Below are 27,494 nucleotides of genomic sequence, written 5' to 3'. Positions count from 1 at the left end.
TGAGAACATGGGAACCTCTTCGCTCAACAAAGCCAACCATTCTTCGTCTGGTCACCAGTAAAGTAATTTGAAGGATCTGGTCACGTGTAAAACTATCCTCCCACTGCCATTGGTTCCTTTGTTTGTAACAGAGGACACTGCACATCAATGCCAACGCTTCCCATTCCACGAAGAAGAGAAACAACGAATATTATTTGGGTGTCCCTGTAAAGTCATTTGGGTCATGCCACGTTTATAATATACATTGAACATCCTAATCTCTATCAATGGACTCGAGAGGTAAATACACGTGTTTTTGTTATTTTTGAGGTATCTGGGCGTGGTGTTTTCATGGAGTTTGGAGGTTTCAATATGTTGGGTGTCAAAAGGCGCCCTCCATCTACATGCCCAGATCGTCCTCAATCCAAATTGACCAAGGATGATGCTCTCTCTATTTATGCTTGATTTTTCTGTTGAAGCTGTGAACAATGTTGTGTGTATGGATTCAGTACGAGAAATATATACACTGAGGAATAAACTATTGCGGTATTGCCAGCAATAGGCAGAGAAACACAACCTCAAGAGGGAATTCAACGCACAAGGGTTATGCAAACATAGAATGGCCACCTGTAGCTTAACAATGATTGCTGCCACAACTGATTATTCCTAAACAGAGCTTGAAAGATTCCAGCAAGGTCGCTCTATTCATATGTTTGATGGAAAAGCATCTGACGTCATTTGCAATGAGTTCAACTACTAAATGCATTACACCCTTGCCATTCCATTAGTCATATTGAGCAAGTCAATTCCATGAGAAGTTGAAAAGGTACAAAAAAATGTTTATTTTATAATATTCAACTACTTGAATGCCACAAAATGCCCTGAGGAGAAATTAGGGCTGTAACAATTTTGCACAAGATTTTTATCCTCACCATGATGCTGGACCAAGGTCTATGTAACCAGATTTGATACTGACCTATTTCCTGTTTTGAGTCTCATTGTTTGGGAATGCACAATATACTTTTCCTTGTATATGAATGCAACCAACCATCGTTGTGTGTGGATTTGGAGAATAATTGTAGAGTTAAAATCTTGCTTTTGGTTCATTCCTCAAGGAAGAATATCACTTGATTATTGTAGTTTTCTCGGAGAACAAATTTTGAGAATACCTTGCAGTGACATTGGTTCATAGTTGTGAACATATTTGAAAGTGTAAGTTTGACATTGGAGAAAATGGCCAGAATCAATGAAGTATTAGAGTTCCTCAAAACTCTGATATTGTCTACTCCTCATGATACATTAAAAGTGAGCAAAGTTTCTCTAACAGACATTCAGGTCTATCTACAAAATGCACAAGAGAAAATTGACTTTTTGCAGCTTGAATCTCAGCTACAACAAGCAGAATTACAACAATGGAGTCGTCGTTCTGAACTTGTTTCTGTTCAGAACATTGAGACAACAACCCATCAGCAGCAAGTCAATAGTGTTATAGTTCATTCAGATTTAGTACCCAATGAAGCGGTAGTTGTACATGCAGATGCAGAAATTCAGTTTGCACTTCTCAAGTCGGTCATCAGGCCTTGGGAAGAGCTTGTCAGCAACAAGCACAAAATTGGTCTTGGATATGATAAGGAAGTGTCCTTTCATATTCCAGACTACTCCAAACCAATCCAATTTCAAAGTGCTGGATTTCTTTAGGACGATTCATCTTCACCTTCTCCTCATGACAGTTCACCTTCAACTGTTTTAGCTTCTGCTTCTCTTCCATAGCAATAGATTGTGAAATGCCAAAACTGTGACCGAGTTGGCCATATGAAAGATCACCGTTTTAATCTTCATCCATGTAAGCACTGTCATAAAACTAGTCATTCTTCAAACAGATGCTCCAAAAACAAACCTCCTGCAAGAAAAAAGATTCATCTTGGATGGATCACTTCTTGGCAATAGGCATCAACAACCAAGAAGATTTTCCAGTCATATGTCAGAACTTGTTCTACAGTATTGAAAAGTCTTGCAATTGAGTTAGTTGAGTTTTCCCCATCATCTCACCTTGTATCTGACAGGGGGGGAAATGATGGTCATCTACAAGCTTCAAAGCCACATCAAGCGAGCCTGAGCCACAACCTGCCATACCAGATTCAGAGTTGTAGCCAGAGACAAAGATGCCCCTGAGCATGTCTTTAGTTGGTGATGCGTCTTCAAAGAATTGGGGACACTTCCTCTGGCATAAGACTTCATCTTCTTGCCAGTTTTGGAAGAGTTCCAGGAATTGCATTAAGCATTCCAGACTTGGTGGTAATCCTTAAACCATCATAGGTTGAGACCTCCTTTTTCAGGTTGAGGTTCTCCCTTTTATGTGGGTGAGACCTCCCTTTCATGGTTGAAGGTTTCCCTCTTCAAAACATCAGGGGCACTTCCTCTAGCACAAGACCTGAGCTTCATGCCAGACTTGGAAGAGTTCTAGGAACTGCACTAAGCGTTCCAGTGTTGGTGGTCATCCTTAAACCACCTCCCTTATACCAACATTTCATAGAGCACATTCAGCCTAGTGCTGCCATGCATTTTTTGCACATTTTGTATTACAACTCTCTTCTTGGACTCATACATAACCCTTTGGATTAAGGGGGGGAATTTTGGACACCTAATCCTCTAAGGGTTGGTGTGGAAGTTGAATAGCCAAAAGGAGTCCAAGGGACCACTTGGAATATGAAACCAAGGGTCACTCCTATGTATTATAAATATGTATCATTGTGAATAAGAAAAGCAATCTAATGTTTATCTTTCATATTGCCTCCACCATGTATGTGTTTGACAGTTTGTTTGTCTTGACTTGCAGTTATTTCCATTTGCATGTTTTTTTTAGTGTGTTATTCATATGAATCGATTAGCAATAATTTTTAGCATGAGAGGCATAAGCCTTCATTTCCTATGTTTCGGGACAAATATTAAGATAGCGCTCCACCATTTGATCAAAAAGTTGCAAAATATTTTATAGTAAAATTGTTGAGAGAGTCTGATAACGCTCTTTTCTATCACCTATAATATGTATCAATAGATGAATATGATAAGGATTGGTTTAGCTATAGTGTTCTGAGGGTTGTCGTTTTTCTATTGACAATTGAATATTGATCTTGTGGAGGTTTATTGTTTTGGCATGTTCATTGTTTGCATTGCATATATGATATTATGATTGCTCAATGTTGCCTGCTGCCATTGAAATTTTTGCATACACTATGTTGTCAAGGTTTTGGAATTCACCTTAGTTTGAAATGTTTTAATGATTCCAACTAATTCTAAGTAAATAGGATTTTTCATCCTAGTCTTCGAGGATTATGAGGGGTATTATATAAATTATGTCTTCTTCCCTACCATAGGCTTGTAGAACAGTTATGCATCGATGAAAAGTACTATAACTCTAGAACCCCCACTGTAAATATGAGTCATTATTACTATAGTTTGTAATTTCACTTATGGAAATGAATTGTAAATGAAGCTGCACTTTTTACTGATTCTCATTATATTTTGTGCTTGAATGTGCAAACATCTATCTATTGTGTTGTGGGAGGTGGTTTCCACTAGGCAATTTCATTCTTTGTATCAGGACCTTGGCACAAAAAATTTACAATCATTCATATCTCAATATATTTACTTTTTAGGATATAGTTACTTTAAGAGATTTTACTTGAAACAAAGTAGGAACAAGTATATGTGAACAAAGGAAAATTTGGCTATAGTTGCGATAGTTGGAACTTACATAGTTGTGATGATACAGGTAAAGCTCCTTTTCTTCTTGTGTTTCCCTGGTGATTTGGATTTTCTAGCCAAATTTTGGTATTTTGACTTGTACATTTCTTGTGAAAATCTATACATCAACACTTTGTTATGTGGTGGTTTATTTTTTTTTGGAAAGGCACTAGACACAGCTTCTACTTGGATACAAACTAGCACATTTGGGAAATCAAAGGGACTTTGGCAAACTTGTACTGAGGGTTATTGGAAAAAGGCATTCGATAGAGTTGGTGTGTCTTTACTACTGACATCAAATCTTGCTATACAAGTACTATTAACACCACACTATCTATTGATTTTCTGAGTTAAGATGTTCCATTTTTCATTTGTATATCTGTTATCTGTTCTATTTTACATTTTTAGCTTTGATTGATATGTTCTTTGTCTGCTAAATGGTTTTTTAATTTCTTACTTGGTATGGGAAAATGCATAATTGAAACTAAACTATGAAAGCTATATAAATCCAGAGAAAACACTTTAACTATATTTCATCATGATCAAAGCCTATGGCTTTGCTAAAATATATCTACAACTTTAACAACAAAAAAGCTAGAGACTCATTGTAAGTTGAACATGGCTTTAAGATTGTATCACATCAAATCAACACATCTCAGTAATTGCAGATGCAACTTAACAAAATACTAACATTTTGTTGTACATTAAGTCAATTTCCTCTCAATCTTTGGGTTTGAAACAATTTATTTTACCATTGAGATGATTTTTCCTAGAACCATGTAGTAAATTTTTTGTTATCTACGGTAAACATTTTTGAAAATAACATTAAAAAATGCAGTGTATTGAATCACTATTCGATCTATACTTTGTTTGACTTAACTTTGTGTCTTCCCATGCTAGTCACTCTTTTAATGATTCAATTTATCACTATGGTAATATTTTTTGATCAGTTGGTTCATATCCTTTGTTATATTTTCTACCTTGCTTAACTATGACAGTCTTCTCCACATTACTAGGGTGCACTCAGTCGGTGGGAACAACAATAGTAAGGGCGTACTTTTTGCAGGTCCATACAGTAGCAATAATTGTAGCTGCTTGCCATGTGTTAGAGTCCTATAATTATTGGATTCATAATTTTTGAATTGGTTGATGTTAAGTCTTGTAATATTGTACATACCTTTGTTTTCTGCAAATGTTTTCCATATTAAAATTAAAAAATGTAAAGAGGGTATGTCCTAAAATAAATATCAAAGGACAAAAAGAATAAGAAAAGATCAAAAAAGTGAAACAATATGAACCCCAAACAAAAATAGATCATGAAAGTGTGCAAGTCCAAGTGCCACTACTTTTTTACTTTACTATCCAAATAATGGTTGTGTGTATCTTGTCATTAATGCCACAACCCATGATAGTCAAACTGTTTAATCTTGACTACTTCATGCTTTGAATTTCATGTTTATAGTTAGAGAATAAGATCTAGCCAAACAGTTTAATCTTGGCAGATTAGTAGTTAGATATAGAAAATAAAATGTGCTCATAAGCTTAATTTGAGCCATTAGAAGATGTAAGGTTAGAAGTACATAGTTTGTTTCATAAAAGAAAAAGGAAATAAAGGGTTTGCTAGCTTAAATGCACACAACAAAGGGAAGAAAAACTGTTAGGGTAATTAAAAGGGTAAGTAGAAGAAAGGTTGCAGAAATACAAGCTATTTGAGGCATAAGCACATTCATCATGCTTAATCATGTGTTTCAGTGTGTAGAAGCAGTTATGAAAGTAAAAGGATGCTCATAAGTTGATTTGGTTAACATCCCCCCCCGTATTCTATTTCACCCCACAATACATACTTACTAATTTCCCCTTTTACCCCTTCACTTCTTACGAAAGCTCCTTTTCCCTTCATTTTGACTCCTACCCCTTGGTTTCACACAATTCCCTAGCAAATTACCCTCCAAACTCATTCCCCTAACCAAAAAACCCTTTTTCCCTAGTGTGAAACCCTTTCCCCATGCAAAGTCATGTGTTCTATCATTTCTTAGATCCACCTCACTCATCTCCGAATCCATTCGGCAATATAGCTCAACCAAAAAATGAGAACACCATCACACCATGGTTATCTACAAATGGAAAGGCTAGGCTGAAAACACTGTTACACCTAGAAAACCCCGTGCCTTGATTAAAAATAACCACATGCAATGCCATGCATGCCAACTCTAGCAAGGAAAATACACATGCAAGTTGATAACTACAATGAAGCTTAATGTAGCTACTTGATCCTCCCTTCCCTTGCTTGATCTTTGCTTCCTCTTCCCTTCTTTGCCTTTGTTGCTCCAATGCCAAAATGCTCCAAGAAAACTCTAATTGTCCAAGAGTATGAGAAAGCTCCAAAACTCCACTGGCAAAAGGTTAACAACTAATCCATAGAAGCCTTTTTATGAATGAGGCCTCTATTTTCTTAATTTTCCATTATTTTCCTTCATTTTCCTCTTCACATGCAACCTGTGACCTTTCACCTTCTTTTTCTCCCAATTTCCATTATTTTCATAAATAAATGTGTCAAAAATATCATTTTACCTTTCGAAAGCCTTTTCCATTTCCTTTGCCAAATTCCTTAGCCATAAACAACTAAATGAACACCCAGACTAGGATGCCTTGTCCACCATTCAGCTTGGAATACGTGTTCCATCAACTGTGGTCTTATATATTTTTACATGGAAGTTTTATGAGGGTTGTTACAATTGCTCTCGTTAAACAAGCTTCACAGATAATTAAATGTTTTACAATAATGGAATGCAACTCTAATACCAAAATGTATAAATTTTGAGGACACAAACACAATTAGAAAAGGACAAAAAACAATAGAGACATTGAATCTAAATATCAAATATATCAATTCTTAATATTTTTAGTTCTCCTTTTCATTTATTTGCATAGAACATTAATACATTCATATATAGCCTTTATATTTATACAACTATGGAAATTTCCTTCACATTTCTACAACTATGGAAACTACTACTAATAATATGAGTCTATTTCCAACTAATTATTTGAGATTAATTTTTACTTCCTACTAATTTGTTGAACCCTTATTTATGCAAAAAAAAACTCAAAATTTGTTGATAATGTTGTAACAATTTATCAGCATTTACACATTAAGCATTATCTTCAACAAAAACTTATTCTAAATGAACAATATCTATTTTCTTTTTTAAGTCCGAAAATTCTATTTGATAAAAAAAAAACAAAATTACATCATTTGAAATCATGCCTCATTTTTTGGCATAGTTTGTCCCATACTAACATTATTAAAGAGGAGATGAATGGTATTGGGAATAACAAAGTAGACTTAAAGGGATAGAAGAAACAACTAGAGAGAATAATCACCCAAATTGGGGCTAATCCTCAAGGTGACCTTTCTTTCTTTTCTTTTTCCAAACCTTGACCCAACCTTTCAAAGGTGGTTCAATCAAAGCAATCTACGAATTATTATTGTGTGTTGAAGGAGATTCCTTATTAGACTCTAAAGAATAAAACTCATGAGCTCATTTCAATATACCCGAAGAGGAATTACTATTCAATATTTCTATTCTTTCAGAAGGAGGATGGTCCACGCTAGGAGCCATAGGAGATGTTTGAGGCATTGAGTCTTGGACGTTGTCCCCAAAATGCATTTCATCATAAACTTCTTCATCATCCTTGTATGACATAAAGGAGGTCTGTCCCTCCATATGAGGAGGGTTGCAAGTCTTTTAACGTTTAGATCTAGAATTGTGAATGTTCTGCTTATGTTGAGAATTAAACACCAAGCAAGAATTTTTTAAGTGGCATGTTTGACAATAAAAGTGGTAGTAAAAAGTAGTGTTCTCATAGTACAAAGCCTGGGTCCAATGAAAATCATCAATTTTTTAATTAGTTTGGTATGATATCCCTTTACTGATATTGATTTCAACACAAATTCTACCATAGGTGTATACACCATGTTACCCATGAGAGGCATAAGTAGTAAGGTAACGACCCATAGAGTCTCTGATTCCTTGATGCCACAAGTGAACTTGTAGATTAGGAAGCTGTTGTAGCGGCTACAACCACCCTCCAAATTTTTTCTTTCACTTCGTTTTGGAGCCTTCCTCCTCAAAATCATAGCAGTTATCCTACAATGATCAGGTACTTGTGTTTATTTGATTTTATCTGTCGCTTAACAGCTTGTGTTGAACCACTTGTTCCATCGACTAACCACAAGCTGACCCAACACTTGGTTCACATCCAGTCATTGAGCTGTCAGGGAAAACTGTGCAATCGTGTAGGTCAGTCTTTCTTTCCCTCAGAAATTACACAGAGTAGCCGATCAGCTGCCTTGCACTAAAAAATTGTGCAGTTCAGGCCAACTGGCCTTACTTTGGAAAATTGAGTAGAGTTGGTTAGCCAGCGAGGGCCACTCAACCCATAAACAATGCATAAGATTTTTCCCAAGTGATGGTACGTTGCATGTGCCAATAGGTTGCCTCGTTCCCTCAATAAATACACAATCCTTCCATGCATGCAAGGAAGCTTAACCCAAAAAATCAAAAAATCAAAAAGCAGAAAAGCATCCATAGATTTAGGGATCTCTTTTTAGTAGCTAGAGTTACATGAAAAGTCAATTTTAGAAACTCCCCGTCAAGTGTCACTTTTTCCTAGATTTGTGGCATGCATGACATAAACCCTAAGTTTTCCAAATCTATTTAAATGACGCCTCAGAGCTCATTCGTCACATTCAACCTTAGAGCTCTGGAATTACTGAGACACCTATTAACCTTCGTAATAGTCGACACAACTTTTCCGGGTAAGTTTTTTTTTCATGTATTTTGCCACTTTTTTCCATCGCTTTTTATTTCTTGGCTTGTATGAGTGGTATTTTCCTTGTTTTATTGAACGACTGTTGGAATTTCAATGTATTCAACTTGTAAAAGTGTTGTTTCGAGTTTTGTATTGCCTTTCCTTAGTGTTGCATGAATAACATTTTTTTTGCACTAACAGTCGTTGTCATGGTGGCTCTTTTCATGAGCTTCATGGTTTTGTCGTTGGAATGATTTTTGCACTTACCTGAATTACATGCATGTCCATTCACTCATATCTGCACCAACTTTGCACGCACATTTAGTTCTTCATGTTTTCAGGTTGCCCTTGGGAAGATCTGGGAAGGTCTTTGTACTCTCTTGGCCATAATAAGTTCACAAAAATATACGTATGTATGTGGTTGTGAATGAAACAAATCGTAATGTATAAAACAAGGAGGGGTAGGGTTTGACCACCTGACCCCTCCTCAACCAACGACTATTTTTACCATTATGTGAAACCTCTTGCATTGGGTAATCCACCCGAAAACTTTTAAAAGAACCAAGTTTTTTCAGTGCAAGGGGAAATGGAGGAACCAGGAGCGGGCATGGATTTCGAGACAGGGAAGGCAGAATCTTGGCACGTAGTTCGAGGCAACATTTTGCAGGATGGGTGAAATTTCACTTTGTCAGATTTTGACAAATTTTATATCGTTTCAACACTTCTCGACGCCACAAATGCAATGGAATTCTCCATCATACTTCTGCATTTTTTGGCCATTTTTCAGTATGCAGGTGGAACCATGATTGCTGCAAAAACAGGGAGTGGAACCATGATCGTTGAAATTTTCTTGAGGAGGTAATTTTTCTCCATATCGGAATATAGTCAATTTTACGGTCATCTTTCATGGTTTTTCATAGGGATCATAATGGCAAGGTTAGATTCGCCTTTCGAGTTGCAGATTTCCAGTCCACCCATGGAGCATAATCTTTGGGGAATCTAGGGGGAATCTAAAAGATTCCTTGAGCCCCAAATTCTCAATTTCTCAGAATTCAAAAATTAGACAGTCGATTTCGCACTATTCGAGGCCACAAATCTGATGGTTCATTCAGATTTCTCATTTTCTCATTCTATTCTTCAGGTACTTTTCTAAGTGGAATGCAAGTGTCAACATTCATGTGTGAGCAATGATTTCGCTACAATTTATGCTATGAGATAGATGGCATGAACCACTTCAGCAGTTTGACATCCGCTTCTTCAAATGGCCCCTTGGATGTGAGTTATATGCTGTGTTGATGTACTTCTTTTGCTATGCATTGTGTTGCACAGATCCTTGTTGATGCTTGATGTGGGATCTTGTTTCTTACATGTTTTCATGATTCCTGCTTGATGTGATGTAGAATCATATGTGTGATGTACTTGTTGTCATGATTCGTCATGTTGTGTTTTGAGATCCATTGTTGTATGTTGATGGGATACTCATGTTTTCGTCATGCATGTTTGTATTGAGATCCCTTTTATGCCATGTTGGTGGGATGATCATCATGCATGAGTTTTGTGTCATACTGATAGGAGTTTTTTGACTGAGAGTTCCTGTAGCAGAACATCTCTTAGAGCCACTCCTATGTGAGGGAATTTTCCTTGTATGATAGCGACATCATCTCTTATGTACATCATCATTATTGACAACACTTAATGCAGTGGCCTACACCATCTTGACACCGGATCCCGGAGATGTAGTCCCTCCTAGACGAACTCCATTATCAACGACTTATGTTTTCATGTGTTGATGATTGTCATGTTCCTCTTCTTTACAACATGCAGATGTATTCTCTTATGTTCTTTTAAAAATGCAATTTAACATATCACGAAAGTAAAAGGTCTTGGAAGGGTCCTTCGTCACACCCAGACCTGGATCAACCATCAAAGTTCAGGATGGCACCCAACCAGATATAGAAGAAAAAGAAACTCAAGAACGCTTACCAATTCTTGGTCATATTTGCATGCCACTTGTATGGCAAAGGGAGTACGGAGACATTCCCATAAAGTTGGGTTGTTATATTGGATCAACTGGAAAGTGAATGAAAACCTTTGAATTGGTCCAACATGTTTTCTCTCCAGTTGAAGTACATGTATCCATTGCCCGGATTACGCCCATGGATCAACAAACAAGATTCTTCATGTCTGCCTACTTGCTTGATGGAATCTGTGCCCGTCAACAATTTCCTAACAAGGATTGGGCATGGACACCTTCAGAGAATTTTGTGAATGTATATTGCAAGTTTCTCTTAGAATGCAGCTACCGAGGAGTCATGGATAGACTATCTGACTACTTCATCGCCACTCTGTACACGATGATCTTTGAACAAGATCTTCCTTGCATGTCCCAAGAAGCAATGGAGGCATTGCTAAACATTGTAGATTGGTATTCCTCACTCGATGGCACCTCCATCAGGATTTACAATGCCGAGAAAGATATGCATGTGTTGCTGATGTTTTCCACAGACAATATGGTCATGTAGGAGGTTGCATACTGCATCTTGACAGGGTTATCAATTGGATTGAACAGGAAGAAGAAGGCACCATGGCATATGCTTCCTTTGCGAAATGGGTTGTATGTGATTTGAATCTTGAAATAAGTGAATTCTGAAGTCGAGGACTTCAAGAAGTTTAAGTTTAGCACCAGGAGTTTCAATCTGTAGGATCCACATGGTGTATGTAGGGACCACTATGCGAGGGTGTAGTATTCTTGGATCCACGGTGCGTTTCATTTGCCAGAGGAAGACCCATGGAGATATTGCTATAACTCCTATAGGCTCAATGAACCGGTCATCATGGTAGTAGAGTGGCTAGCAACACTCAAGGTAGAAGCACCACAGGGAGAAGCAACAATAATGGTAGCAGGGAAAAAACCTGTGCAAGACAAAGGCAAGAGGAAGATTTCCAAAAGCACAGAGATGGAGCAAAGCTACAAGTTCAAGGTAGGTCCACTTTTCGAGAGGGTAGCTTTGGAGATAGAAGCAAATATGTGACAACGCGATAGGAGAGGAGTGCAGAAGAGGAGAGATAAGCAGAGGTTGGAAGAGATGGAAAGGAAGTTGTAGGAAGTAGAGCACAAGCTCAAAGAAGAAAAGGAGCTACGTAAAAAGAAAGAAGGAAGCGCAATAGGAATAGGAATAGGAATAGGAGGAAGTGCAAGACACACAAACAAAACAAATTACGCCGATACAGGTTGAAGAATCAGAACCAACAGCAGATGAGGAACAGGGTGAGTAGCCGCAAGAACATGAACTTTCTTAGCACAATGAACAAATATTAAAACAGATGGAAACGAAGATGGAACATTGAGAACAAGATCAGGACACTGACCTCATGCCAAACACAACTGAGGTCACTCCACAGGCTTCAATAGCTCCAACAACAAAGCAAGTCCCAAGTGAGTAAGGGAATATTGTTCTCCTTGATGATAATCTGGGAACAAATGTGTACAAGCACGTAGAGTTCATACCCTGGATGAGCGTGTATCACCTGTACACTTTAAATAATGGTTGATTGTGTCATATGTATGAAGGAATCCAACTTCCTTAGCCGATGCTACAAAGGTTTATGCCAAAGCCACAAGCTCGAGTGTGAAGTTATTGATAGGAGAAAACAAGCGCATGGCTAAAAATTTTCAAGCAGCTAGGTAGAAAGAGGAACAATCAACAGGATATTCTAGAGCAGAGATGAAGAAAGCAATACTTACTGAAGTATCGGCTCTTGAGACAGTTACGAAGAGACTGTATGACAGGTTCATCACTGTCCACAAGGATATTTTCCATCTACATGGTCATTAGAAGCACTGCACCAAGATAACACGAGCACTCACAGATATACATGACGTTGTTGATCATGTACAAACATGGAAAATGAGGTACAAAGGATCTTCGCTTCACTTGCACAAGATTATGAAGCCGCAAGCATAGTTGGACAAAGCACATATCTGAAGCCTGATTTGGAACCATGAGGAACTCCCACCACTCATCACCAATGTTGAGGCTTCGTATGCACAATTGTTTAGGAGTTTGGATGTCGTGGTCAGAAAGTATGGCACCCCGTCAACTGGTATGCTCATCGAGAAGAACCAAGTTAGAATGGAGCTTGATGCGTACTTTGATCAGTTGATGCTCATGGCCACCAACGCAGATTTGCAAGTCAATGCAGATGTACATCGTCGGTCCGACCTTGCTCAAGACTAAGTTGTGCATGTTACAAGAGGAGTTGGACATAGGTTCCAAATCAATATACCTGGAAGCAATGGAGGCAAGAGTTTTTTTCGAGGAATATATCATCAAAGAATACGCGGACACCATTGTGCACTATCAATCATCGTTGTAGGTTTTAACCCCATACATAAATTACCTACATACGAATTCTAAAACACAGAAAATAAACAATGCAAGAGAATAACGCATAAAACACATATACACAGAGATTTTCTGCTGGATCCAAAAACCAGGAACCAGCTTGATTTTTCATTATGTTCCTTTCAATGTTACAATACATATTTATACATGCCTAAGCATCCAATACCATGGACCGAAAGCCATAACGTCCAAAACCATGGATCGAAAAACATTGCGTCCAAAAACATGTGTGAAAAATCATGCACAAAACCATAGGTAGTTCCGGCCAACCTAATATAGGGTCCAAAAACATAGAGTGGGGTTACCTGCACCCCTCAAACCCTCTATGACCCCCCAACGACACAATTGGTGCAACGAAGGTGGGGCTCCACCCCCCTTCTAACCCCTCGGTTAACTACGTGGTCTAGTCGTGGAAAGAATATAACACAACCCAACATTCTCCCACTTGTTGTTTTCTTTCCACAGGGGACCACAAGAGGGCTTAGTCATTTATCTAGCCCTGCAATGCCCATTGTTTTTCTACACCAAGAAAACTTCTCAGAGCTCACAGATTTTTTCAATGCATCTGCAATAATCTTTAAAGTGTCCACCTTTACTAGCAACACCTTTTTTTCTTCTATCATATCCCTCACAAAGTGATACTAAACATCAATGTGCTTTGTATTTGAATGATATGCAGGGTTCTTTGCCAATAAAATTGCACTTTGGTTGTCACAATATATCCTTATAGCTCCCTGTACTAACCCCATACTAGAACAAAATCTCTGCAACCAAATTGCTTCCTTGCTTGCATGAGTGGTTGCCATGTATTCTTCCTCTGTAGTTGATAATTCCACTACAGATTGTTTCTTACTCATCCAACTGACTGCACCTCCAAATAGGTTAAACACATACCCACTTGTAGATCTTCTTTGATCTAGATCTCCAACCTAGTCTACATCAACAAAGCCACGAATATCCAACACTCCGTCCAATCCTGGTCTTCCTTGGTAGCACAAACCATAATCACTAGTGCCACACAAATATCCGAAAACCTGCTTCACTGTTGTCTAGTGCTCCTTCCCTAGTTTTGACATATACCTCTTCAATACTCCCACTGCATCTGCAATGTCTGGTCTAGTACATACCATTGCATACATTAGGCTACTGACTGCACTTGCATATGGAACACGGGACATTTCCTCTTCCTCTTCTTGTGTCTTGGGACACTGTTCAGAAGATAACCTCACACCTACAGGAATAGGAACCTTCACCGGTTTACTATCCTGCATATTAACCTCTACAGTATAGTCTCGACATACTTCCTCTGGTTTAACCAGAGCTTCCTCTTTTCCCGGTCTCTTTTAATTTCCATGCCCAAAATATAGTTTGTAGCACCAAGATATTTCATGTCGAATTTGGAGGACAATTGGGTCTTCAAATCCTAGATAATTTCTTTATCATTTCCAACCAGAAACATATCATCCACATACAAGATCAGATAAATAACACGGTCACCAATTAATTTAAAATAGACACAATGATCTGCTTTGCTTCTGGTGAAGCCAAGTCCCCATATAAATGTATCAAATTTCTGACAACACATCCTTGGTGACTATTTTAACCCATACAGAGACTTGTTTAACTTGCATACAAGTTTTTTCTTACCCTTCACCGCAAAACCTTCAGGTTGCTTCATGTAGATCTCCTTTTCCATATCTGGGTGAAGAATTGATGTCTTCACATCCATCTATTCTACCTCAAAATCAAAAGCAGAAACAACAAATAAAAATAATATAATAGAAGCTACCTTGGCATCAGGAGCAAAAATATCACTAAAATCAATTCCTGGCACTTGGGAATAACCTTTTGCTACCAACCGAGCTTTGTATTTCTCCACCTTTCCTTCTACGTTTGTGTTCTTCTTGAACACCCATTACTACCAATGGGTTTCCTTCTAGGTGGAAACTCCACCAGATCCCTAGCCTCATTTTTGTGCAAAGATGCCATTTCATCAACCATGGCCTCTTTCTATAGTTTTCCATCCTCTGAATCTACTGCTTCCTTCACATTTCTGGGATCATCATCAGTAATAGATAAAGAAAAATTTGAATAGGAAGCAGATGGACTATACCTTTCCATCTGTCTTCTTTCTCAAACTGATATTCTCACACCCGGAGTTTGTGGCTCTTCATATTCTGATTCCTCCTCTGATGTAGAGTTTGATTCTTCCTCCTTAAGCTCAAACTATATCTTCTCAGGTTCCTTTGGTTGGAATTCATGTTTAATAACATCTTTTACCTCTCTGAACACCACATCTCGACTGTACACAACCTTCCTTGTTACTAGGTTCCAAAGCTTATAACCCTTTAAACCATCCTTATACCCAATAAAGATGCACTTTTCAAATTTACTATCCAACTTGGTTCGTTTCTCCTTTGAAACATGTACATATGCATCACATACAAATACCCTCAGATATGAAAGAGAGGGTTTCTTACCAGTCCATACCTCTTGTGGAGTCCTATCCTCCAATGCCGATGAAGGTGATTTGTTGACAAGGTAACATGATGTCTCCACCACCTTTGCCTAGAATTCTTGTCCTAACCCCACACCACTGTGCATGCTTCTTGCCCTTTCCATCAACGTCTTGTTCATTTTTTCTGCAACTCCATTTTTCTAAGGTGTATATGGAGTAGTCTTCTGCCGTGCTATACCACACTTCTTACAAAATTCTTCAAATTCCTTGTTGCAAAACTCTCCATTGTTATCTATCCTCAGCACCTTTATCTTCTTCTCTGTCTGGTTTTCCACCAGAGCCTTAAATTCTTTAAACCTGTTAAAGACTTTAGATTTCTTCTTAAGGAAATATATCCATGTATTCCTTAAGAAGTCATCTATAAATGATACATAGTACATATAATTACCTAGTGATGGAACCTTCACAGGTCCAAACACATCACTGTGCACAAGTTCTAATATCTGTTTCGCCCTCTTACCACCAGAGGGGAAACTCACCTGATTCTGCTTCCCATATACACAATTTTCACAAAAATCAGAATCCAGAGAGCTATTACTCATACCTTTTACCATACTTTTACCATGAAGTACTCGAAGGCCCTTCTCTCTAATATGTCCAAGCCTTTGATGCCACAACATGGTCTTCTCTCTAGAGACCACTAGATTTTCTGCTCCACTTTCAGGAACCACAAAGCTATTGCACCCATCAACAATAGTGCTACCTTGCAACTTGTACATAGGTCCAATCCAAACTCCCTGCATCAATAACAATTCTCCCCAAACCATCTTGTAGGTATCCTTCTCGAACACTGTTTTTACACCTGCATCATATAGCTTGCTTACCGAAATCAGATTTCTGTCCAGTGCAGGAATATGCAAAACTCCTGGAAGTGTTCTAACCCTTCCACCTTGCAACTTCAACTTTACTTTTCCACGACCAAAGATTCTTTCCTTCCTATCATCCCCTAAGAAGACATCACCACCATCGTATTTCTCATTCTTGCAGAACCACTCTCTATGGGGAGTGAAGTGAAAGGATGCACCTGAGTCAATCAACCATGCCTCATGATCTACATGTGTAGTTGAAGAAGCCAAGTACACATCCCCACCTTCATCTGAGGTGGTTCTCGCCTCTGCAGAAGGAGCACCATCAGATCCCTTTCCTTTGTCAGGAGCTTTAGATTTACAGTCCCTTTTGTAGTGCCCTTCCTTTCCGCATTTCCAGCAAACTACCTTTAAAGGTTTTCCTAGAGATTTAGATCTCCCTCTAGATTTAGATCTCCCATTCGATGAATTATTTTTGTTTCTGTTATGGGACCATCCTCGTACAAACAAGGCATCACCATTCCGGCTCTCCATATTTTTCCATCTCATCTCCTCCGCCAGCAAGGATGAGACTATTTCATCAAACCGCAAGGCTATTGCATTGCTACCTATTGCAACCAAACTATCCCACGAATCTGGTAGAGAAAACAACAAACTGATGCACTTATCTTCATCTAAAATTTTAATATCAACAGATAATAACTAACTTACCACAGTATTAAATGCGTTCAGATGCTCTGTCACCGAGTCTCCATCTTTCATCCTTAGGTTATACAACATTTTTCCCAGGAACAATTTATTCACTAGAGACTTACATTGGTACAAAGTCCCTAACTTGTCCCACAATCCTTCATTGTAGCTTCCCCTGATACATTCAACAATACTGAATCTGAGACACACAATCGTATTGTGCTCTTTGCCTTCCGATCCAACTTCTTCCATTCTTAATCGGACACTCCCGTTGGTTTAGTACCTGGATCTACCACGATCCACTGATCTTTATCCACCAATAGATCCTCCATCTTGAGTTTCCACAACTCAAAACTCTAACCATTAAATTTCTCGATCTCTATCTTTCCATTTCTCGCCATCTTATTTCACCACCAGAATCGATCTTGCAGATCTCCCACTGAACAGGTTCTACCACAGGCCCAAGTGAAACCCCTCAGCAATAAAGGCGTCCCCTTGAAGCCAAAATTTCTCTAATACCAAATGTAGGTTTTAACCTCGTACATAAATTACCTGAATACGAATTCTAAAACACAGAAAATAAACAATGTGAGAGTATAACACATAAAACACATATACACAGAGATTTTCGCCTGGATCCAAAAACCGAGACTACTAGCTTGATTTTTCATTATGTTCCTTTCAATGTTAAAATACATATTTATACATACCGAAGCATCCAATACAATGGGCTGAAAGCCATCGCGTCTAAAACCATGGATCGAAAAACATTGCATCCAAAACCATGTGCGAAAAATCATGCACAAAACCATAGGTAGGTCCGCCCATCCTAATATAGGGTCCAAAAGTAAAAATTTTCAAGGCACTGCCCTAGAGCCCATAGAGTGGGGTTACCTACACCACTCAAACCCGTTGTGACTCCCCCGGCTATGCAATCGGCGCAACGAAGGGGGGGCTCCGCCCCCTTTCTAACCCCTCGGTTAACTACGTGGGCTAGTCGTGGAAAGAATATAACACAACCCAACAATGGAAACAATTCATCCTCGGGGATCAATGAGAGGATGTTGATTAGATGGCCTTTCTATAGCCGTTTGAGCCTTAGTGTTGTCTTGTCTAGCCAACTCAATCCCATTTTTTCCCCACATGGTTATAGGTGGAAAATGTATTATTATTATAAATATGATGTAAATTTAAATTCCAAGCGTCATTAGTGGAATGAAAATAGTCATATGTAATGTAAAGAGTTATGTAGTGAAGTTGAAGAGCCATGATGATAGTCCAAGAGTCACAAATGGGAATGTCAAGGGTCACCCCACACTTTTTTATAAATATAACCTCATAAATCATAGAACAAACTTTTGGGAAGCAAGCTTTTGCTAGGCATTGCTTAGAGAAGGGCTTGGAGAGTATTGTGATGAGCCTTGGCTTCTCCACAATGTAGAGTGAGTACATCTGTTTGGAGGAGTAGGTTGTGTTGACTATAACATTCCACTATTGGGGCTAGTAGCTGTCAATGGTGTATGTATGGATGGAGCTTTCACTTTATATAATATAACAGAGCCAACACATTTTCATGCATATGTTGCTATTGTAGTTGGACCATTCTGGTTGCTTTAGCAATGTATTTTATTTAACTTATGCATTCATGCATGAACTATTTTGTATATGATTGTATGAATCTTATTATAATCATGTTATTGATTTAACCCATCACCCTGGATTGTGGACTATTTTGCTTCCAACCTGTGATGACATTCTGCTCGTGTGTTCCTTTCTTGTCGTGGACTATTATAGGCTTCTAAGGGACACACTTCCCTTTCCCCTTCGTGTGTTAAAACCTCCCCATGCATCTCACTTGAGTCACCACAAGGTCACACACTTGCTTTCGACAAAGATATCTTGCTTACCTCTCCGTGCTATTGCAGTGAAGGCATAAATTTACTACCCACTGCTGGTACTCCTAATCCAAACGGTATGAGGTCTAGCTGGGAATTCTTACTAGGGAGATCCCTTGACATGTTGGCGAGTCCATCACTGTCAACATTTCTGGTGCTGGAAGGAGGGCTAGATGACAAGTTCAGTCCTCAAAATCTATTTGAATCCCTGCACATCTATCATGACTTATGTTACAGTTCACCATCCAAGATGTATGTCGTATGGAAATGTGCTTGAAGTCTCGAGGGAGTTCTAGGATCTCTTGTCACAATACACATATGAAGGTGAAGGTGGAAAAGCTTGGCCTAGGCATAGAGCTACTTTCAAAGCTCTCTGTGATACCTTGGAAGACCCTGGGGATTATGTGGTCTGCTCGTTGTTCGTATTCACGCTTCGAGGGAACCCATTGCAATGGTGTGTCACAATGCTCGATAAATCTATTCACTCTCCTCATTAGTTCATTGAAGAGATAGATTGTTATTTCCATGGTTATGACTATAATGCACTAAACAAGAAAATGTTGCAATTATGGAAAGAACCTGATGAATCCCTTGTACAATTTTGGGATCACTGTCATAATCTCACCTTTCAAATCCAAGAGGATGAAATTGATTGGAAATTTCTTTGTGAAATATTTCAATACCTTCTTCACATATCTAAAAATCCACAAGTGTTAGAATCATTCAAACCAATCCCAACATACCTTGGTGTTAGATATGAAAAATCTAAGATGGAAAAGGTTGTTGTCAGAAGTGATTGTCCGTCCTCATCTGATCAAACAGCTTTAGCCAAGTGTGAGTTGGGAGAAGGTGCGCACCCATATTTTGAACCATCACATCCTCCCACCCCACCCGCTCTTGATTTCTATGCAGATTTGGCTTGCGAGATTGTTGGTTGTCACGTGGAATTGTTTCCTCAACCTCCCTCCTTGCATTCTGTTGAAGAACCCGTTGTGAAGGATGACCTCCTTCCGTCTGCACCTCATCCGCTTTTTCCTGACATATTTGGTGATTCTACCATTGTTAATTTTTCGTGTGAGAATTCATCGCCGGATATCTGCTTCTGATCATTCACAGAACATGCCAGATGTTAGTCTATCATTGCATAGTAGAGAGGACACTTTTTTCCTTGCAAATCCACTCAATATTTCATCTTCCATTTCCAGTACCGCAGAGGGTGAACATTCTTGTTTCTCATTAACCCCACTGTATGATTCGTCAGATCATGAGGATGCTAATGAACATATAGAATTTTATGATCATTTGTGTTGTGATATATTTACTCCTTCATTCGATCATGATGATGATTCATTTGTTGTTGATCTTTCTAAGCCACCCGTCTTTAATCATCTACCTACTAATGAAGTCGAAACCCCTTAAGTTGTCAAGGAAGTTCAGCCTGAGGTGATGGTTATGTCAGGCCCTCGCTATCTTGAGGTTGGTTCCACTTCAAATCAGAAATTTGATCAAACACCTAAGGCTCCTTATCACTCTCCTATTTACATTGAAGATCAATCTAGTTCACAGAATTCACATCCTCCACCTGAATCACATGATCCCATTGCTCATGCATTAGAGGAATCAAACACAACAAACACTCTTACTAAACATAAGTTGTATTTCTTTCTCATGTTTTCTCGTTTGTCACGGTCAAAATAGTGTACGTGCTTATCCTCTGAATGCAGTGTGTTACATAACCATGATATGTCTGCAAAATTATTATCTTGTGCTTTTATTCTTTTCTTTTCTGTGGACATTTTTAAACTCGGAGCGTGTTGGTATTCACTTTTATATTTTTCTTGTTTGATGGTTTACACGGTTACCTTTCTTGTAAACCAAACCTTCATGAACATGGGTCAACCAATGCGCCGATGGCTGCATTGGAAATATCACTTTACGTGAAGAAACCCATGCACTATTTAGTTTAGGAGTAGGTGTAGTGTTTTCTTTCTTGTTTTTCTTAGTTTGTATGCTTGCTTTGTTTACTTTGTTTGTGTTGCTTGTTTTCTTGCTTTGCTTTCGTTTTTCTTGTGCTCTTTGCTTTCTTATTTTTCTCCCATAGATTTAGTTTCGTATGAAACCGTGTGTGGGTCTCGAGACAAGCAAGGTAAAGTACAAGAGGAATTGTACAACTATCAACACTTGGTTATCTATTGTCCTCTCTCTTTATGAAGAGATTTTTGTCTTTAGTCGATGATACCTTGATGGAAAATATGTTCTGTTCAGAGTGAATCTTGGTGAAAACACAATGCTTGCACTTTTAAATAGTACCACCTACTCTAATTAGTTATTTTGGGTTAACTCTTGTCGTCTCAGTCAAGTAAAGTAAGGTGAGGGGGAAACCTTAACAAGTATTGTAAGAGGTATATATAAAATACTTCTCTGAAGGGACAACCTCTTCTGCTCTCAATAGGTCATGATCCCTCTTCCACCTCTGAAATAAATAAGTGCATATGCACAGTTCTTTGAAAAAGAAAAAAAAATGAAAATGAAAAAATAAATAAGGCGAAAGAAGAGAAAGGATTCCTCCATAGAGAGGTGACGAAATTAACTCCGCTGGGGTACTAAATAGGCTCGTTGGCAATAGAGCGATTCTTGTGTCCCTGCGTGACTCTGTCAGGGTACTGTCTAGGCCTACTGGCACCGAAGCAACACCAGAGATGAAACTAAGAATTTGACATCTATATTACTCGTGTACCAATATACCCCTCATCCCCAATCGAAACAACTGAGCTGAGTTGGCTTGGTATGTGCTGAAAGATTGAGAGAATGGCAGGGACTATATGTTTAACTCAATCTTAGTGTTGAAGCCATGATGATCAAAGAATCGAACAATAATTCTGAAAGAGTTAGACTCGCTTTTCACCAACAAGGTCCATACAAAGAGCTATAGTTCTACGATTGTGTCGCCAATGTTGTAGTGGCTACAACCACCCTCCAAAATTTTTCCTTCACTTCATTTTGGAGCCTCCCTCATCGAAATGATAGTAGCTATCATGCATTAATCAAGTACTTGTGTTTATTTTATTTTATTTGTCATGTTAGCCTCCTGCTGCAGCAGGTTAATCATCTTTCATGATAGACATTTTTACATGCCAAATATGTCGTACTATGCATGTTGCAATGCTCCATATTTGCTACAGATGGCCAAAGAAGTGTCCATGAGAGTGTGCTAGTCTCATTGCCACTGCTGTGTTCTAATTTTGATAAGCAATCCATTTTTTGGTTTGAGGCAGTTTTTCAGTTGGAGGACTTTAAGCAAGGCATGTATAACTCCTCCCTTCTTCCTTTTTCCCCAAGTCACTCACTAACTTCCCCTAAAGAGGTCAAGATCTGCTTGATACCTCTTAGTTTCATCATTCTCCATATCATTTGCCTTGGTGAAGATCTGCTTCACTCAAGGAATGTACACACTTCTTCTATCAGTCATTTTCCCCCATTGATAGCCTAAGACATCATTCTTAGCGCTTTTTCTCATCAAATTCATATTAACCCCTAATTTTACTATTTAGCTCCCCAATTTTCCCCTTTTCCCTATTATTATACCATTTTTGTGCAAAAATCCCATAAAATATATACCCCCCCCCCCCTCAGGCAATATAGCCTTAATACTCTAAAAGGTGAAGGCGTGATAAAGTCGAGCGCTAATGCAAATGTGCATGCATAGGTTATTTTGGGGGATTAAATCAACATCTGGTTGATCTAATAGCCCTAGCGCACCTTTCAAACCTGTACATAGTTTACCCACTTGTCTCTAAAACCTCATAAAACCCACGAATTCGGTTTATCCAAAGTTATCCCAGCGCCATTTTCCACAAATAATCATTGTTTATTAGACGGGCCCCACCGTATCGCTTTGCCATGTCCGCGTCCCGTCATCCGTCGGATCCGGGCCCTCCCATCCGACGGTCATCGACGATTTCGGACCACCCCCGATCGCCATCCTTTAGCGCCCGAAAAGTGTCAGAGGATGACGTAGGGCCTGTGGCGCGTGTCAATTTCTCGTTGTATCGGGCGACTTCCGACACAAACCGGGCCCGTACCAAAAGCGGTCCGATAAAACCGCTTACGGCCAGTCCCTTTCCGCCTTATGTCATCCTTGCATCACCACCAAGCCATTGCTGCATCAGCGTTATGTCAGCTTCCATTCAGCCATTTTCCCGATCTGTCCGCCACGTCGCTCATCCACGTCAACCCAATCAATGGTTGACACGTCATCCCGCCGTACCCGACCCCACCAATGACGTCATGATGACATCATCCATCAAAAAGGCGCCAAAACCAATTTTTCATTAAAATTTCATGTTTTTGACACATTTTTTGTGTTATTTGGAAATGGGCCGTTTTCAAAGGTTTTTGTATGCGGTGACTGAGCCCACCCAGCAAAGAAGAAACAATGGTTTTTGCAACAATTTTCTAAGTCGCTCTGGCCCAAAAAACACTTCTAAAGGCATGATTCCTCCTCAGATGCCTCCAGAGCACTGCTCCTCCATCAATTATGGAATTTTATCAGTTTAAAGGCATCATTTTTGATCGGCCAAGCGCCGATAGCATCCTAAAGGCCACGGAAGCATTTGCAGTAGTTATTCTTGCATTAAATTGGCAGATAAAGGGGCGATTAGACAGTTAAAGAGTATCAGAGAGAGAAAGTGGCCTGATTCAGTGTCAAAGTGTATCAGAGGAAGCGGCAAACAGTATCAGATCAAAATATCAGCAGCCCGAAGTAGCAGAACATTAAAGAGGCCCCCATCAAAGTCAATAAAGCAGCACAGGAAGTCCCAAGGCACAGTTATTGCAGAAGTGCCAGCGCATTGCTCAAAAGACCAATAATTTATTCATTCTTATGGCTGCAGTCCCTGCACGGCTGGTAGATAGGCATTCTTTCATTTATTTGCAATAAATGTTAGGTTAGAAGCATTCATTTCTCCAGATCTGCTATCAGATCTGCTGTTGTAGATATTTTCTCTATTTATACCACCCTCTGGATAGAGTAAAGGGTTGGTTGGTTGTATTTCTCATTCCAGACTTGCGCTATAAGCTTAAGAACTTTTGTAATCAAAGATTGCTGGAATATTTGCATCTGAACTGGCTGGTTGTGCTTTCAATGGCTGAAGAGCTTTGATGTGGAATTCATGTGCTTGCTCATGGTTCAATAAGTCTTTCCTCCCTCTGTTTATCAGTTTATATGTATCTGTATCATCTGTATATCATAATCTAAGTTGCAGGAAGAAGGAATAGTTCAGAGCTGGCTTTCATGCCCTCTGTGCTCAATTCTTGTAACTTTTATATGTTTTCCTCTGAATTAGTGATAAATATGCATACTTAATTGATCATGTTTAAGCTATTTCTCATTTCTGAATGCTGTTTAGGAATCCTTCATTGCTCCTATATAGTCTTCATCCACTTTCCCTCTTTGGCTGGATGAGAGATCCTTAATTGCCTCTCATCCCCTAACCTCCATTTCATCCTTGTTCCAACATTTAATCATTGTGCCATGCGTAGCTATCCTGCTCCATATTCCCCTCTTCTGCCAAGGAAAACGCACCCTTCAGTTCACATTCATTGACTCCATGCCCAAAGGTTTGAACTTCTTACACTTTGTATGCCAACTCTGCTTGAATAGATCAACCATCCCACCAAACTCAAACAAAACCCATGTGCATCATATCTAGCCTAAAATCATCCCTTAAACAAAGCTAAATCCTAAAGAGAGAGCCCTCTCAGACTACAAGTAGGCTAGGACCTGCAGTCCAAAGATTGTTTTGTGGTTACCTCGGCCGTATCCCTTTGGGAGTCAAAAGGGACAACCTGAGTGATCACATGTCACTTAACAAAATTTTCACTCACGTGTTCCATCAACTAACCACAAGATGACTGAGTACTTGGTTCACATTCGGTCATTAGGTTGTCGGGAAAAACTACAGAATCCTGGAGAGAAATCTATCTTCCCCTCAAAAATTGCGCAAAAGAACGAGTAGTTACCTTACACTCAAAAATTGCATAGAGCAGGCCAACCATCCTTGCTCAATTATGCAGAGATGTCCAGCCAGCTAGGGCCACTCAACCCAGAAACAACGCAGAAGATTTTCCCTCAGTGACTATCCATTGCATGTGCTGGTAGGTTTCCTAGTTCCCTCCAGAACTGTGTAATCCTTCCTTGCATGTCAGGTATCTTTTCCTGAAAAAGAAAAAAGAAAAAGTGAAAAATCATCCCTAGATATTAGGTATCTATTTTTAGCAGTGGGAGTTACATGCAAAGTCGATTTTAGAAACTCCTTGCCAAGTGTCACTTTTTCCTAGATTTGTGGCATGTGCGTGATAAACCCTATTTTTTCCAAATCTATTTAGATGATGCCTTAGAGCTCATTCTTCACATTTGATCTTAGAGCTCTGGCATTCGTGAGGAATCTCGAAACCTTCGGCACAGTTGGCACACCTTTTCCGGGTAAGTTTTTCTTTTCATGTCTTTTGCTGCTTTTTCTGTCGCTTTTTATTTCTTAACTTATATGAGTGATATTTTCCTTGTTTCATTGAATGACCGCTCGTGTTTCAATGTATTTCAACTTGTATAAGTGTTGTTTCGAGTTTCGCATTGCCTTTCCTTAGTGTCACATGCATAACATTATTTCTGCAATAACAGTCACCATTGTGGCGACTCTCTTCATGAAATTCATGTTTTTGTCATTTGACTGATTTTTGCACTTACCTGAATTGCATGCACGTCTATTCACTTAGATCTGCACCATCTTTGCACACACATTTAGTCCTTCACATTTTCAGCTTGCCCTTGGGTAGATCTGGGCTGTCTTGGGCTAGATCTTGTGTCTCCCAACATGCACTGCACATTTTTGGTAGTCAAGGACTTGCCTCGAGGAATTGCGTGGAGACTACCCACACTGGTTCCCAGCTATTCTTTGCACAATCCTGGGAGGCAGTGCCCCAGTCCTGCCCACTGGAACTGTGCAATGCGCAGTTCCATCCAGCAACCCAGCGTGACTGATCTACGCATTACACAGTTTTAGTTAGCAGTCAGCCTCACTCGACTGTGTATTGTGCAGTTCCAGTCAGCGGTAAGCCTCAATGGAAGTTGAGATTGCACAATGCGCAGTTCTAGTTGACAATCTCCCAGCCTCCCAGAATCAATGCTGTGCAATCTTTCCCAGTAGTCACCATTTTGTTGTGCGATTGATTCTAGAGTTGCTTTATGTTTTTTGTAGGTGACATTGTCTTGTCATGAGTCTCTTCTCTATCTCAAGGTACCACAGGTTTCTGAGCAGCTTCTCTGTAGTACAGGTATCATGGCCTCCAAGAGAGCTGGATCAAAGGACACAGTTGAAAGCAGTACTGGAGATGTGGTTGAGCAGGGGTCTATGATCTTTCCCATGTACAGACACACACATGTTCATTGAGAAAGACATCAACATTATTTTCGCAAGCAGCTTTGAGGAGAATTTAGAGGACTGACAAGTCTATGTCGATATTCATAAGTTAGGATTATACAAGGTTGCATGCAAGTATCCCACCTTCCCATGTGCAGACATGATCCACTAGATTTTCTCACACATTGATCCTAAGACAATGATACTAAGAAATGTTAGAAGTAGATCTTGCTTCCTTCAGGACAAAATATTATCAGCATATGTACCATTTTCGACAGTCAGTGAATAGGATGGATGGACCATTCTACACTCCCAACAGTAGCACGAATACAAGAGACATCTTGAATCATTGGGTAAGGGAGCCATCAAAGTTCAGGACGTCACCCAACCAAATATACAAGATGAAGACACTCAGAAGGCTTACCAATTCTTGGTCATCCTTGCATGCTGCTTGTATGGCCAAGGGAGTACAGAGATCTTCCCGTATAGCTGGTTTGTTATTTTGGATCACGTGGCAAGTGAAGGAAAACCTTTCAGTTGGTCTGACAAGTTGGATCTCTAGCTGAAAGTGCATGTATCCAATGCCCAGAGTCTGTCCAAGGATCAACAAGCAAGATTCTTCATGTCTTCTTACCGGCTCGATGCAATCCGTGCCCGTCAATTGTTTCCTAGCTTGGATTGGGCATGGACACCTTCAGAGAATGTTGTGAACGTATATTGCATGTTTCTATCAGAATGCAGCTACTAAGGAGTAATGGATAGACTATTTGACCTCTTCATTGCCCCTTTATACATGATGATCTTTGAACAAGATTTTCCTTTCATGTCCCAGGAAGTAATGGAGGTGTTGCTAAACATTATAGATTAGTACGCCTCACCTGATGACACCTTCATCAGGATGTAAAGTACAAAGAAAGCTTTGCATGTGCTTTCTAAGTTTTCCACAAATAAGTTGGTCATGCAAGAGGTTTCATACCACATCTCAACAGGGTTATCAGCTGGATTTCATAGGAAGAAGAAGGCACCATGGCCTATGCTTCCTTTTTGAATTGGGTTGTACACAATTCAGAGCTTGAAAGAATTGAATGCCGAGGTCAAGGACGTCATGAAGTTTAAGTTCGGCACCAAGAGTTTCAATCCATAGGATTCACATGGCTTATGCAGGGACCACTATGTGAGAGTGTACTATTCTTGGATCCACAGGGCTTGTCATTGGCCAGAGG

At 39.3% G+C, this 27,494-nt stretch overlaps 1 pseudogene; it reads left to right on the top strand.

Moving 5' to 3' along the window:
- The window catches only part of LOC149244016 (peroxisomal adenine nucleotide carrier 1-like), a 71,742-nt pseudogene that overhangs the window by 3,451 nt on the left and 40,797 nt on the right, over positions 1 to 27,494 (top strand).

The sequence above is a fragment of the Pinus tabuliformis genome, chromosome 8 (assembly GCF_031772625.1).
Source record: "Pinus tabuliformis cultivar Carrire ecotype Pingquan chromosome 8, CPIR1, whole genome shotgun sequence".
NCBI lineage: Eukaryota > Viridiplantae > Streptophyta > Pinopsida > Pinales > Pinaceae > Pinus > Pinus tabuliformis.
The sequence above is the reverse complement of the archived record's forward strand: the minus strand, read 5'-3'. Positions and strand labels throughout refer to the sequence as shown.